The sequence below is a fragment of the Aegilops tauschii genome, chromosome 7, assembly GCF_002575655.3.
Source record: "Aegilops tauschii subsp. strangulata cultivar AL8/78 chromosome 7, Aet v6.0, whole genome shotgun sequence".
Classification (NCBI taxonomy): domain Eukaryota; kingdom Viridiplantae; phylum Streptophyta; class Magnoliopsida; order Poales; family Poaceae; genus Aegilops; species Aegilops tauschii.
In genome coordinates, this window is record NC_053041.3 from 231,240,951 (window position 1) to 231,253,901 (window position 12,951).

General features: G+C 44.6%; 1 long non-coding RNA gene across 1 annotated transcript; it reads right to left on the bottom strand.

Annotated features, from left to right (window-relative positions):
• Nucleotides 1–576: 576 nt before the first annotated feature.
• LOC141028137 (uncharacterized) lies at nucleotides 577–3,753 on the bottom strand. The gene is made up of 3 exons (XR_012190418.1): nucleotides 3,176–3,753; nucleotides 2,525–2,714; nucleotides 577–2,049 (listed from the first exon to the last, which is right to left on the bottom strand). It is a non-coding gene; the product is annotated as an uncharacterized lncRNA (long non-coding RNA).
• Nucleotides 3,754–12,951: the final 9,198 nt, after the last annotated feature.

A 12,951-nucleotide genomic window follows, 5' to 3' on the forward strand; every position in this document is an offset into this window, starting at 1 on the left:
GGAAAGCTGCTGTAAACACGCAACTTTCCCGTGTTGATCATTTTTCATACTCGCGGCGGTTTTAAAAGTTTTTTCATCCGAAATTCATTCAGTGTAGTAACTGAACTTCCTGCTGTTTTCACGTTGAACTTCTTGTTGTTTTCACTCTGACGTATTTTTAATAACGAGGAAAATCTGAATTTTATATAATCATCGAACTTCTCCATCTTTTTAATATGGCCTTCTTGGTTTTATTTTTTAATCATTTTTATGAATAAAAATATTTTAAGACACCAAAACAACATTTTTGTGTGTGTTTTTGCATTGGTTTGCACATCAAACCGCGTCATCTTTAGAAATTGAACTTCTCCTTTTCTTTTTATTTTCTTTCAACATTCTTTAGCACGTCGAACCACGTCATCTTTAGACATTGAACTTCTCCTTTCTTTTTGTTTTCTTTCAACATTGGGTTGCATGTCGAACCGCTTCATCTTTAGAAATTGAACTTCTCATTTTCTTTCAACATTGGTTTACACGTTGAACCGCATCATCTTTAGAAATTGAACTTCTCCCTTTTTGTTGCCTTGCATATTTAAATTTATTTTGAACTTGCTGAGATAACACACTTGACCTTCTCGAACACAACATTTTAACCTTCGCAAAACATAAATTAAAGCCAAACTTTTGACCTACAGAGCATGTATAATTTTCTCCACTTTCTCAAGAATAAGCGCTGAATCACCCCATTAGTTTGACTTGAACTTCTGCTGCACATGAATAAGCTGTTGAAAACACACAACTTTCCTGCTCCGTTACTTAAATTTGAACTTCTAGTTTTTTAAGAAACGGGATTTTTTTAAAACTTTTTTACTTGTTCCTTTTATTCTAATTTGAACTTCTAGTTTTTTATAATGGGGATTTTTTCATAAATTCTTTTGAAATGTTCCTCTTTTTAATTTGGACTTCTCCTTTTTTTACAAACGATGAAAATCCATTTTTATAATGGTTTTTGAAGTACTTTTTTATTTGAACTTCTTGCTCAATTTTTTTTTGAACTTATTGCGCTGACCGGTCTCCATTTTCCTCGTACTAATGCTCATGTGCACAGCATGCATGCGCACATAGAAGAATTATAGGTCATGTGCACAGCATGCGTGCACACATAGAAGAATTATAGACAGCCACACACTGATGCCGTTGGACACCTACTATTGCTTTTTTCCTTCATTTAATATACACATTGAACCATATAGGTTGTCAGGATGAACTTCTGTCTTTCTGCTCCAGACAAGAGCGGTGCATCAGTGAACAATGCAAACTACTGGGCGTCATGAGGCCCCAAAATATGGATACAAAATTTTGACAACTAGTGAATTGCTCGACATAATAGGAAGGGCTGCTCTTTTTAAATGAAACTGATGAGATTTTTCATTTTGCAATCAGGTGGTGTCACTGATAAGGACACCGCTGCCTACAGATCCTCTCGGACCACGGAAATTGAAGAAGAGACATCAGCTGTAGAAGTTTACCTATCTGATTCAGCACGGGGAACCATCCTCACATCAAAGAATGAACATATTGTTTTGCAATGAAGATATGCATTTTTAATAAAACACACACACACATATACAATACACACCTGACCTTCTGCAACATAACATCTTGACCTTCGCAAAAACAAATTTTTTAAGCCAAATAAATCGCGCATTAGTACAAGCACAACAGAACTGCAGGTTCCAGGGAAGCCGCCAAGCGTGGCTGCCGGAAAGGCTCGGCGGAAGGTCAGAGAGAGGAGCCAGGGAAGGTCGCACGTGGAGAAAGAATAGGGAAGCTTTGTTGTTTTCTAATTTTCCCATAGCCTTCACGTTGTGTGCTTGTAGCACTAACATGCAGTAGCACCTCCGTGCGCTAGCGAGCATGACTGCCGGAGACGTTACTAGATACAACTCCAGGTGTGCAGCAGGTCACGGAGGCGTCGCGTATGTAGCTGCAGAAATTATCACCAAACTCGTCCAAAAAAGTACAGGGACTGCAGCATGGGCACGAGGAGAGAACGACATGCTCGGTAACCTGCAAATGACCATTTGTACGAAAATTTTCAGATTCAAGCTATACTGGTGGAGTATAACAACAAAGAAAACATTGACTACACAACATCATCTCCTTTAAATGCCTTTTGTTAAGTACGGGGAACTGCAACAGTCGCTCTGGTCGAACTTGGCATCCATCAGGATCTTATTCTCGACACCGATCTCTCTGTATCTCTGCGCCTCTCTTGAGGACAGGAGAATGAGATGAGAGAGAGAGGAGCATGTGGAGAAAGGGGGAGGCGCACCCCTCCACCATCAAACTGCTCTACTTTTTTAATATTTGGAATACACACTTTTACAAAAAGAAACACAATATGTGGCCACTAAGAAGAAATATTGAAACCAGTAGTTCGATAAAATCAGCGGCTCTCATGTACAACCCAATGTATCATGCGGATGAGCTTCAGGTAATTCCCAGTACATAATTGAAAAGGCTAAGAAAAACTAGTGCTCACCATATAGCTAGCTACCATCAAGTTTCATGCATTTCAGAAACTCCTCGAACCAGAATTTTTTGGTAAGCTGTAGCTTTTTGAGGAAAGGGCAAGAGAGAGCAAAACCATCAATTTCTTCCAGACTAATGTGACCATTTTAGCTCTGGCGCAATGATCAGCACATGCCACACGGTACCAATATAGTATTTGTCTGGAAGAGAAGCACAAGGAATAAGCGACCACATCACTTGAACTGAATATCATCAAAATAAACATACTAGAAATAATCTGATCAAAACCCAGGCTTATGGCCATATGGTAATTACAGAGCATTGAATAATAGAGTTTGCAATAATGTTCTTAGTTGGACGGTGCTTGCACCCAAATCTGGACTGCAGCGGGAGGATGAGGATATGCATGCCTCTGCAGGCGGAGCAGGCGGGCGCACACACACATACGAACACACATGAGCACGCACACATATGATCAAACTGAAGCTGTTCTTAAAAAGCAAGAGGAATTCCAACCATCTTGTTGGACCTTCCACGAGTATTTTGTTTGGCCTGTCCGATGAGTACTATCTGAATAGCCCAAGAAAATCGAGAGAAGTAGAGAGAACAAATGCGTTTATCTTCTTAACTACAGCCGCCGGGGAGGAGACGAGATCATCACCCTGTTTTTCTCTCCCTCATCTCATTCTCCTGTCCTCAAGAGAACATCACCGCCTCCTGCCGTGCTGCAGCACCTCAATGGTACAGTGGGTTGGTGATAGCGCAGGAGCTGGCCGGTGACTCAAGAAGACCAGATGCGACAAGGTGGCAGGACCCGTCGGAGGCGCGCGGTGGCCTACGGCGGCTGGTGTGCGGGGAGCCAGGCGCCGCCCAAATCTTGCCTCCACCAGGCGCCGGGTGGTGGAGGCGTGAGGTGGCCGACGTGTGGAGGAGCGGTGGGATCCGGCGAGGCGTGTGGGGATTCCGGGGAGGTCGCGCGGCAGGGGGCGGGGATCCAGGAGGTGGCGCGGCGGTGGAGGAATCTGGGGAGTGGGCGCGGTGCGCCGGGAAGATGGCAGCGACGGCGCGTGGGAGCGGGCCTGGACCCGGCCGTGGGGAGGCTCGCCGGCCGTTGGGAGGAAGGGGAGGCGCACGGCGGTGGGGATGGCTGCGGCTGGGAATCGAGGAGGGTGGGGAGAGGTGGGGAACGTGGGTTATTTTTTCGTTTGGGCTTTTTCTTTTTTGTTTCGCTGCGGGTCGGGGAGTTAGGATGCACTTGATCCTATCTATCCTTCAAACTAACAACAGTACATAATATCCAACAAAAGAGGGTCATGCTACAGCAGCAGGATACATGGCTCAATCTAGATATCAGTACGAATCAAGTTGTGCATATTTGATGTTGGCATGAACCACATCGCCGCATGTCGGGTTTGCAAAAGTCATTCATCGCATAGAAGCTTGATGCCTTTCACACACTGAAGATTATCTGGCAACAAGTTGTGTTGACGAATCTTTGGATATGGTGATTCATGAAACCCATGGTACGATGTGTAAACACAGTCCCCCCGGCGAATGGAAGTTGCATAGCATGGTAATCATTGCCGATGATATGATCGATGATTGGTTGGATGATCGGATAATTGTGCCCGAGGAACATGGAGTGGTTGCCGAGGCTGTAAACCCGCCTCCAGTTGAATACGCCTGGCCCAACGGAGCTGGGATCTTTCTCGAACACGAAGCATCCATAGCCATCACAGTCACGAACGCCCCAGGCATTGTACTGCATGTGGTTTGATGAAATGGTTTGGTCAATTTGGTACGTGCGAATGAGCATCAAATGACTGACGTCGGTTGAATGAGCAATAAACCACTACCCATTGACTTGTGTGATTCCAGGTCCTGGAATCATGAAGGCCAGCGCATTTGCGTCTGCTGCAACAAATCAAACTAGAGACCAAAAGGACAAAAATATACAATCATGTTCAGAGTATGTGTGGAATTAAGTTTATTATAACAGTGACACATATCGTAGACAGAGAATTGCAATGCCGTGGTCATAATCATACCCCAAGTTAAAAAAATAAGCCAATGACTTTCATATTCTAGCAATATGTCATGGTTCAAACATCATGTAACAATGAGAGGAAAACAGCTATGATATGGCCTACTCATATTCTACCATAGCACTTACTATTGTTCTCATATCAACTCTAAACAATAACATGCATGGTTATAAAAATCTTGAAAATGAGAGTAACATATAGCAATCATGAGGTTATACTCATAATATCTATTCTAACAATCATTACATGCCAATTGTTCTCGTATCAACTCTAACAATAACATGTGTGGTCATAAAAATCTAGAAAATGAGAGGAACATATAGCAATGATGTGGTTATAGACATACTATCTATTCTAAATTTGTAACAATCAACAGGTAGTCGTATTCATAAGGTAAAGATGAGATGAGATAGAAAAATTACACGACGATAGATTCCACCAGTATAGGCAGCCAGTCTGTGCGTCGAACGTGTAAACGATGCCATCGTGCACTATAGCATCAGACAGAAATGGAGGCCCAACAGGATTGACGATGAGCCATAACCACGTATGGCGACTGGATTCCAGATAGACTAATCCCATGTCGAACAAGGCAATGAGCTTGTAATCCATGTAGTCTTCTGATGTTGTGGGCACTTCGCAGATTACAACCTTCAGCAAACAGAGGTCACACTAAAAGCTCGACGCGTCTCATGCATAGTAGGCAGGACTGTCCGGCGGGCCGCGAGGCTCGATGGCGGCAATATCCAACGATGGAAGGGTGAAATCTCGCTGGGTGTAGATATCCATGAGATGCCACGAACTACCGGATTGGTGGATGAGGACGATCCAGTTGGCCTTCATGCCCGCCCAGTAGTGGCCGTGCATGAAGGACAGGTGGACGGGTAGTGGTAGCATGTCGAGGGGCACCACGACAACCTCTGTAGGATCATCAAGTCGGCGTCTGAGCCACCCGCGAGGATCGTGCATCAGCAAGTGATACGTCTCCAACGTATCTATAATTTTTGATTGTTCCATGCTATATTATATTCTATTTTGGATGTTTAACAGGTTTATTATACACTTTTATATTATTTTTGGGACTAACCTATTAACCGGAGGCCCAGCCCGAATTGCTGTTTTTTGCCTATTTCAGTGTTTCGCAGAAAAAGAATATCAAACGGAGTCCAAACGGAATGAAACCTTCGGGAACGTGATTTTTGGAACAAACGTGATCTAGAGGACTTGGAGTCTACGTCAAGAAATCAACCACGAGAGCACGAGGCAGGGGGCGCGCCTACCCCCTGGGCGCGCCCTCCACCCTCGTGGGGCCCACGTTGCTCCACGGACGTACTTCTTCCTCCTATATATACCTACGTACCCCCAAACTATCAGATCGGGAGTTCCGCCGCCGCAAGCCTCTATAGCCACCAAAAACCAATCGGGACCCTGTTCCGGCACCCTGCCGGAGGGGGGATCCCTCACCGGTGGCCATCTTCATCATCCCGGTGCTCTCCATGACGAGGAGGGAGTAGTTGACCCTCGGGGCTGAGGGTATGTACCAGTAGCTATGTGTTTGATCTCTCTCTCTCGTGTTCTTGAGGTGATATGATCTTGATGTATCGCGAGCTTTGCTATTATAGTTGGATCTTATGATGTTTCTCCCCCTCCACTCTCTTGTAATGGACTGAGTTTTCCCTTTGAAGTTATCTTATCGGATTGAGTCTTTAAGGATTTGAGAACACCTGATGTATGTCTTGCATGTGCTTATCTGTGGTGACAATGGGATATCACGTGATTCACTTGATGTATGTTTTGGTGATCAACTTGCGGGTTCCGTGACCTCGTGAACTTATGCATAGGGGTTGGCACACATTTTTGTCTTGACTCTCCGGTAGAAACTTTGGGGCACTCTTTGAAGTACTTTGTGTTGGTTTGAATAGATGAATCTGAGATTGTGTGATGCATATCGTATAATCAAACCCACAGATACTTGAGGTGACATTGGAGTATCTAGGTGACATTAGGGTTTTGGTTGATTTGTGCCTTAAGGTGTTATTCTAGTACGAACTCTATGATAGATCGAACGAAAAGAATAGGTGGTTTTTTACCCTACCATAATCTCTTCGTTTGTTCTCCGCCATTAGTGACTTTGGAGTGACACTTTGTTGCATGTTGAAGGATATTTATATGATCCAATTATGTTATTTTTGATGAGAGAGCTTGCACTAGTGAAAGTATGAACCCTAGGCCTTGTTTCAACCCATTGCCATACCGTTTGTGCTCACTTTTATCATTAGTTACCTTGCTGTTTTTATATTTTCAGATTACAAAAACCTATATCTACCATCCATATTGCACTTGTATCACCATCTCTTCGCCGAACTAGTGCACCTATACAATTTACCATTGTATTGGGTGTGTTGGGGGACACAAGAGACTCTTTGTTATTTGGTTGCAGGGTTGTTTGAGAGAGACCATCTTCATCCTACGCCTCCCACGGATTGATAAACCTTAGGTCATCCACTTGAGGGAAATTTGCTACTGTCCTAGAAACCTCTGCACTTGGAGGCCCAACAACGTCTACAAGAAGAAGGTTGCGTAGTAGACATCAAGCTCTTTTCTGGCGCCGTTGTCGGGGAGATTCGGCCAAGTCAAGACATACCAAGTACCCATCACAAACCCATCTCCATCGCATTACATTATTTGCCATTTGCCTCTCGTTTTCCTCTCCCCCACTTCACCCTTGCCGTTTTATTCGCCCTCTCTTTTCCGTTCGCCTCTTTTCCGCTTGTTTCGTCGTTATGGCTAGTCCTTTATCTACTCCTTTATCTCCCGAGAATGAAGTTCTTAATTTTAAACAAGGGGAGGGAGAAAATCTAAAAGATGCTTGGTATAGAATCTGCAATGCTCAAAATAGATCTACCCGAAAGCAATCTACTACCATTCTTCTTCGCAATTTTTATGTAGGCGTCACTCCTTGGTATAGATATATTCTTGATACCATTACCGGAGGGAATTTCTTGGGTAGCCATACTTTTGATTCTTATAATCCTATGATAGATTTATTTGGCTCACCACCTCTTTTGGTTAATGGAACTATGTTAACTTCGGAACATGTAATGCAAAGGCTTGAAATTATTGAAAATAAAGTTGCCACTATGGAATTGATTGAGAATTTGGATAAAAAGATCCATAATCAAATTACTCAATATGGATCTAAGGTAGGAGTCACTTTGAAATTTTTTAAAGAGAAGGAACCCATAGTTAATGAAAGAATAGTTCAAGATTCTATTAGAATCGATAAACTTGAAGGTATCATTACCAAATTGAGGACCGCCTTTTCTTCCGTAAAGAACACTTCCAATCCTCCTACCAAAATTGCCAAGCTTATGTATGTTCCTAAAAATAAGGGTGAATCCTCTAGTAAGGAAACTGCGAATCTCAAATCAATAAGTGTTCATCCCAATCTTTTTGCTATCATTAAGGAACCATTTGCTACAAATGATTTTTTCGATTTTGTGCCTAAAATCTTGATAATTAATAGAAAGAAAGGAACTCCTAAAGGTTACAATTGTCCCATTGAAGAATTGCCAACCAAAGATGGCAATACCTAGATCTATCCTTGCTTTTATGCCTAGCTAGAGGCGTTAAACGATAGCGCTTGTTGGGAGGCAACCCAATTTTATTTTAGTTTTTTTTGCTTTTTGATTCTGTTTAGGAATAAATATTTGATCTAGCCTCTGGTTAGATTTTTTTTATGTTTTAATTAGTGTTTGTGCCAAGTTAAACCTATAGGATCTTCTTGGATGATAGTTATTTGAGCTTGCTGAAAATTCCAGAAACTTTCTGTTCACAAAAACAATTGTTAAAAATCACCAGAACGTGATAAAATACTGATTCCAATTGCAGCAGATCAATAAACAAATTTTCTAGGTCGTACTATTTTGGTAGATTTTTTGGAGTTCCAGAAGTTTGCGTTAGTCACAGATTACTACAGACTGTTCTGTTTTTGACAGATTCTGTTTTTCGTGTGTTGTTTCCTTATTTTGATGAATCTATGGCTAATAAAATAGTTTATAAACCATAGAGAAGTTGGAATACAGTAGGTTTAACACCCATATAAATAAAGAATAAGTTCATTACAGTACCTTGAAGTGGTGTTTTGTTTTCTTTCGCTAACAGAGCTCACGAGATTTTCTGTTAAGTTTTGTGTTGTGAAGTTTTCAAGTTTTGGGTAAAAGATTTGATGGATTATGGAACAAGGAGTGGCAAGAGCCTAAGCTTGGGTATGCTCATGGCACCCCAAGATAATCTAAGGACACCAAAAAGCCAAAGCTTGGGGATGCCCCGGAAGGCATCCCCTCTTTCGTCTACTTCCATCGATAACTTTACTTGGAGCTATATTTTTATTCACCACATGATATGTGTTTTGCTTGGAGCGTCTTGTATGATTTGAGTCTTTGCTTTTTAGTTCACCAGAATCATCCTTGATGTACACACCTTTTGAGATAGACACACATGATTCGAAAATTATTAGAATACTCTATGCGCTTCACTTATATCTTTTGAGCTATATAGTTTTTGCTCTAGTGCTTCACTTATATCTTTTAGAGCACGGTGGTGGATTTGTTTTATAGAAACTATTGTTCTCTCATGCTTCACTTATATCATTTTGAGAGTCCTACAAAACAGCATGGTAATTTGCTTAAATTGAGAAATTAGTCCTAAAGTAATAGGCATCCAAGATTAGTAAAAATTATCTTATGAGTGTGTTGAATACTATGAGAAGTTTGATGCTTGATAATTGTTTTGAGATATAAAGATGGTGATATTAGAGTCATGCTAGTTGAGTAGTTGTGGATTTGAGGAATACTTGTGTTAAAGTTTGTGATTCCCGTAGCATGCACGTATGGTGAACCGTTGTGTGATGAAGTCGGAGCATGAGTTATTTATTGATTGTCTTCCTTATGAGTGGCGGTAGGGGACGAGCGATGGTCTTTTCCTACCAATTTATCCCCCTAGGAGCATGCGCGTAATACTTTGCTTTGATAACTTGTAGATTTTTGCAATAAGTATATGAGTTCTTTATGGCTAATGTTGAGTCCATGGATTATACACACTCTCTTCCTTCCACCATTGCTAGCCTCTCTAATACCGCACACTTTTCGCCGGTATCATACACCCACCATATACCTTCCTCAAAACAGCCACCATACCTACCTATTATGGCATTTCCATAGCCATTCCGAGATATATTGCCATGCAACTTACCACCATTCCGTTTACTATGACACACTCCATCATTGTCATATTGCTTCGCATGATCATGTAGTTGACATCGTATTTGTGGCAAAGCCACCGTTCATAATTCTTTCATACATGTCACTCTTGATTCATTGCATATCCCGGTACACCGCCGGAGGCATTCACACAGGGTCATATTTTGTTCTAAGTATTGAGTTACAATTGTTGAGTTGTAAGTAAATAAAAGTGTGATGATCATCATTTTTAGAGCATTGTCCCAAGTGAGGTGTGACGCCCAGATAATTAAGCTACAGTAATCCCTTGACTAATGATGCCATGTCATCGCTGTTACTGTTGCTAATCTCGCTTAGTTTCAAAACCGGTTCAAATCCAAATTTAAAATAAAGTCAAATAAACAAAGTTTTCAAAGTGTCAAAACTAAAATGCTCATAATGTTGCAAATATTCCATATCTATGTATGGTGGTGAACCAACATTTTTAGAAATTGGTTAAATACCCTATAATAATTAAAATAGCAGCTAAAACAATTAGTTAGTGCCTTTTAAATATTAGAAATGTGCAAGTATTTTATTATTGCACCAAACTATTCATGGCAATGGTATAATTATTAGCACTAACTTAGATGTTGTTCTTACATTTTATAAAACTAAAACTATTAAAAAATAAAATCGAAAACTATTAAACAGAAACTAAATAAAAGAAAACAAAATAAACTAAGCCTATCGGGCACCTTGCCCATTTAGCTATAACAGCCCCAGCACACCTAACTCTTCCCCTCCCCGCTACAGGAGCCGGGGGGATCGTGGAGGCCATCCATGGCGCCCCGGCCAGGTGCCGGCCATCCACGACCATCCCCCTCGTCTATAAGGCCCTGACCCCCTCCCTGGAACCCTAGTTCCCCTCCTCTCCTCCCTCCCTCGCGCCCCCGTCCTCTTTTCCCCTCTGGTCGCCCGTCGACGGCGCGCCCGAGGACACCACCGTCGCCGCCTCGCCTCGTCTCCGCGCCAGATCGGACCGCCGTCGTCCCCTGCTTCCTCTTCGTCGACCAGATGGAGTCGAGGGACCCTGCATCGACCCCTGCCAGTCGTCTTCAACATCGACCCGACGAGCTCCATCGTCGATTTCCGGCAACCACAAGCCTTCCCCGAGCTGCCTTTTGCACACTTGCAGGCTCCCGGTGATCCGCGCGTCCCCTCCCCCTTTCTCCTCTGCTCCCGTTGCCGAACACCAGCCATAGCCGCCGCCAGACGTAGCCCCGTTCGACGCGCTCACCGACCCGTCGTCGCGCCCACAATATTGCGTGCACGCGCCCACAGGTCCCCGCGCCTCGTCCTCACCCTCGTGGCCGTGTCCGCAGTCCTCGCACGGCCTCGCTTCGCTCTCCCACGCCCGCGCGCTGCCTCCCTGCTGCTCTCAACTGCTGCTGCTACTGCCGCGTACCCTGCGTGCTTGCTGCCACCGCTGCCGTGCTCATCTCCGTTTCCTGCCGCTGCCGTGCTGCTCGTCCACGCAGCCCGTGGCCCCGTCGCTCCCCTACACCGCGCCCACTGCGGCCTGCACATGCCGCAGCCCTCGCACGACCTCGCCTCGCTCGTCCTGCGCCTTTTCCCGCGGAACCCACCGTGCCGCGCGTGGCCGCCAGACCACGCATCACTGCCCGTGCCGGTATCATGTAGCACCGCGTTAGAACACGTCTAGCTCTGCCTGTTGTCTTGTTATGCTCTTGCTTGCTATGTATTTGCTGTTTCTCCCCCCTTCTTCTCTCCGGTAGACCCCGAGACTGCCACTGTGATCGACTACGTCGATGACGACCCCTTCTTCCCGTTCATCGGAGCTTCCAGGCAAGCCCCCCCTTTGATCATCCAGATATTGCCCATTCCATTCTCTCATGCTTGCACTAGATTTTGCTACTGTTATTGATTGCTCCTATTCTGATGCATAGCCTGCTTTTGTACCTGCTGTTGTACCTTACCTGCTTATCCTAAACTGCTTAGTATAGGTTGGTTAGAGATCCATCAGTGACCCCCACCTTGTCCTTGTTGCCCCTGCTTCATCATCGACGACTCGATCAACGTGATCGACGACCAGAGCCCGACACCTCACATCACAACACGCCCCCTTTTGTTGCTTGACTCTGCGGAGCTACTATCGAGTGCCAAGGGTGATCCCTCATAACGCACTATGGATGGTAATTCTGTAGTGTAGCTATTCGGTCGTGGTCATCGAGGGTGATTTCCTCTTTCACCATTCCCGATACGGCTCTGTCCTTCAACACCTCCAGTGTGAACCTCGAGGGTGGTCCCTCTTACGTTCACCTTGATGATTACATTGAGTGGAATCCACCGGGGGTGATTCCCCGGGTTTTCCCCTTGATGTCTGGACACACGGTTACCTTGACTTTACTTGAGACCCTTGGGAAAGTCGGGCGGGCCCGGAGAGCACCCGCAAGATGGTTACGAGGCACGGCCGGGAAGTCAGGCAGGCCTCGAGTGGGTTGGGCTTGCCCTTGCCGTATTTCCTCGAGACGAGGCGACGGGGTCACATTATCGTGAGTCTCTGCTCGTCTCCGCAAGCTAATAATACAGTATGGTTTGGGTATTTGTTCTGAGTTGGCCTTTGGCCTTTACGCACTAACCACCACGCGAGAATAGTTATGGGCCTCGACATCGTAGTATCAGCCGAAGCTTTGTCAGACGTCCAGTTCAGCATTGTGGGCCTGTCGGGCCAGTGCCATCCAGTAGAGGTGGTGCTCCTCCCGGCTCGTCGCATAACGACCCGGAGTGCAACCGGCGATGGGCCCAGACCCCGGAGTGCTTAGGAGGTAGACCGGCAGGGACCTCTCTGCTGAGCCTAGGTAGGGCTACGACGTGTTGATCTTCCGAGGCCGGGCATTGACCCAGAAAAGTGAGTCCGGCCAGAGTGATCGAGCGTGTTGGAGAACGTGGTGCACCCCTGCAGGGAAGATATATATTCGAATACCGTGTCCACGCTAATGGACGTTCAGACTTATATCTTGATCTAATACAACTAGAAATGGATACTTAAGTTATGTGGCTCCGGGATTGCTTTCTCGCAGGGAGTCGAGGAAGGATCTCTGGGCATTAATGCTACAACATGCTTGTTAATTAAACTGCTATTCTTTACT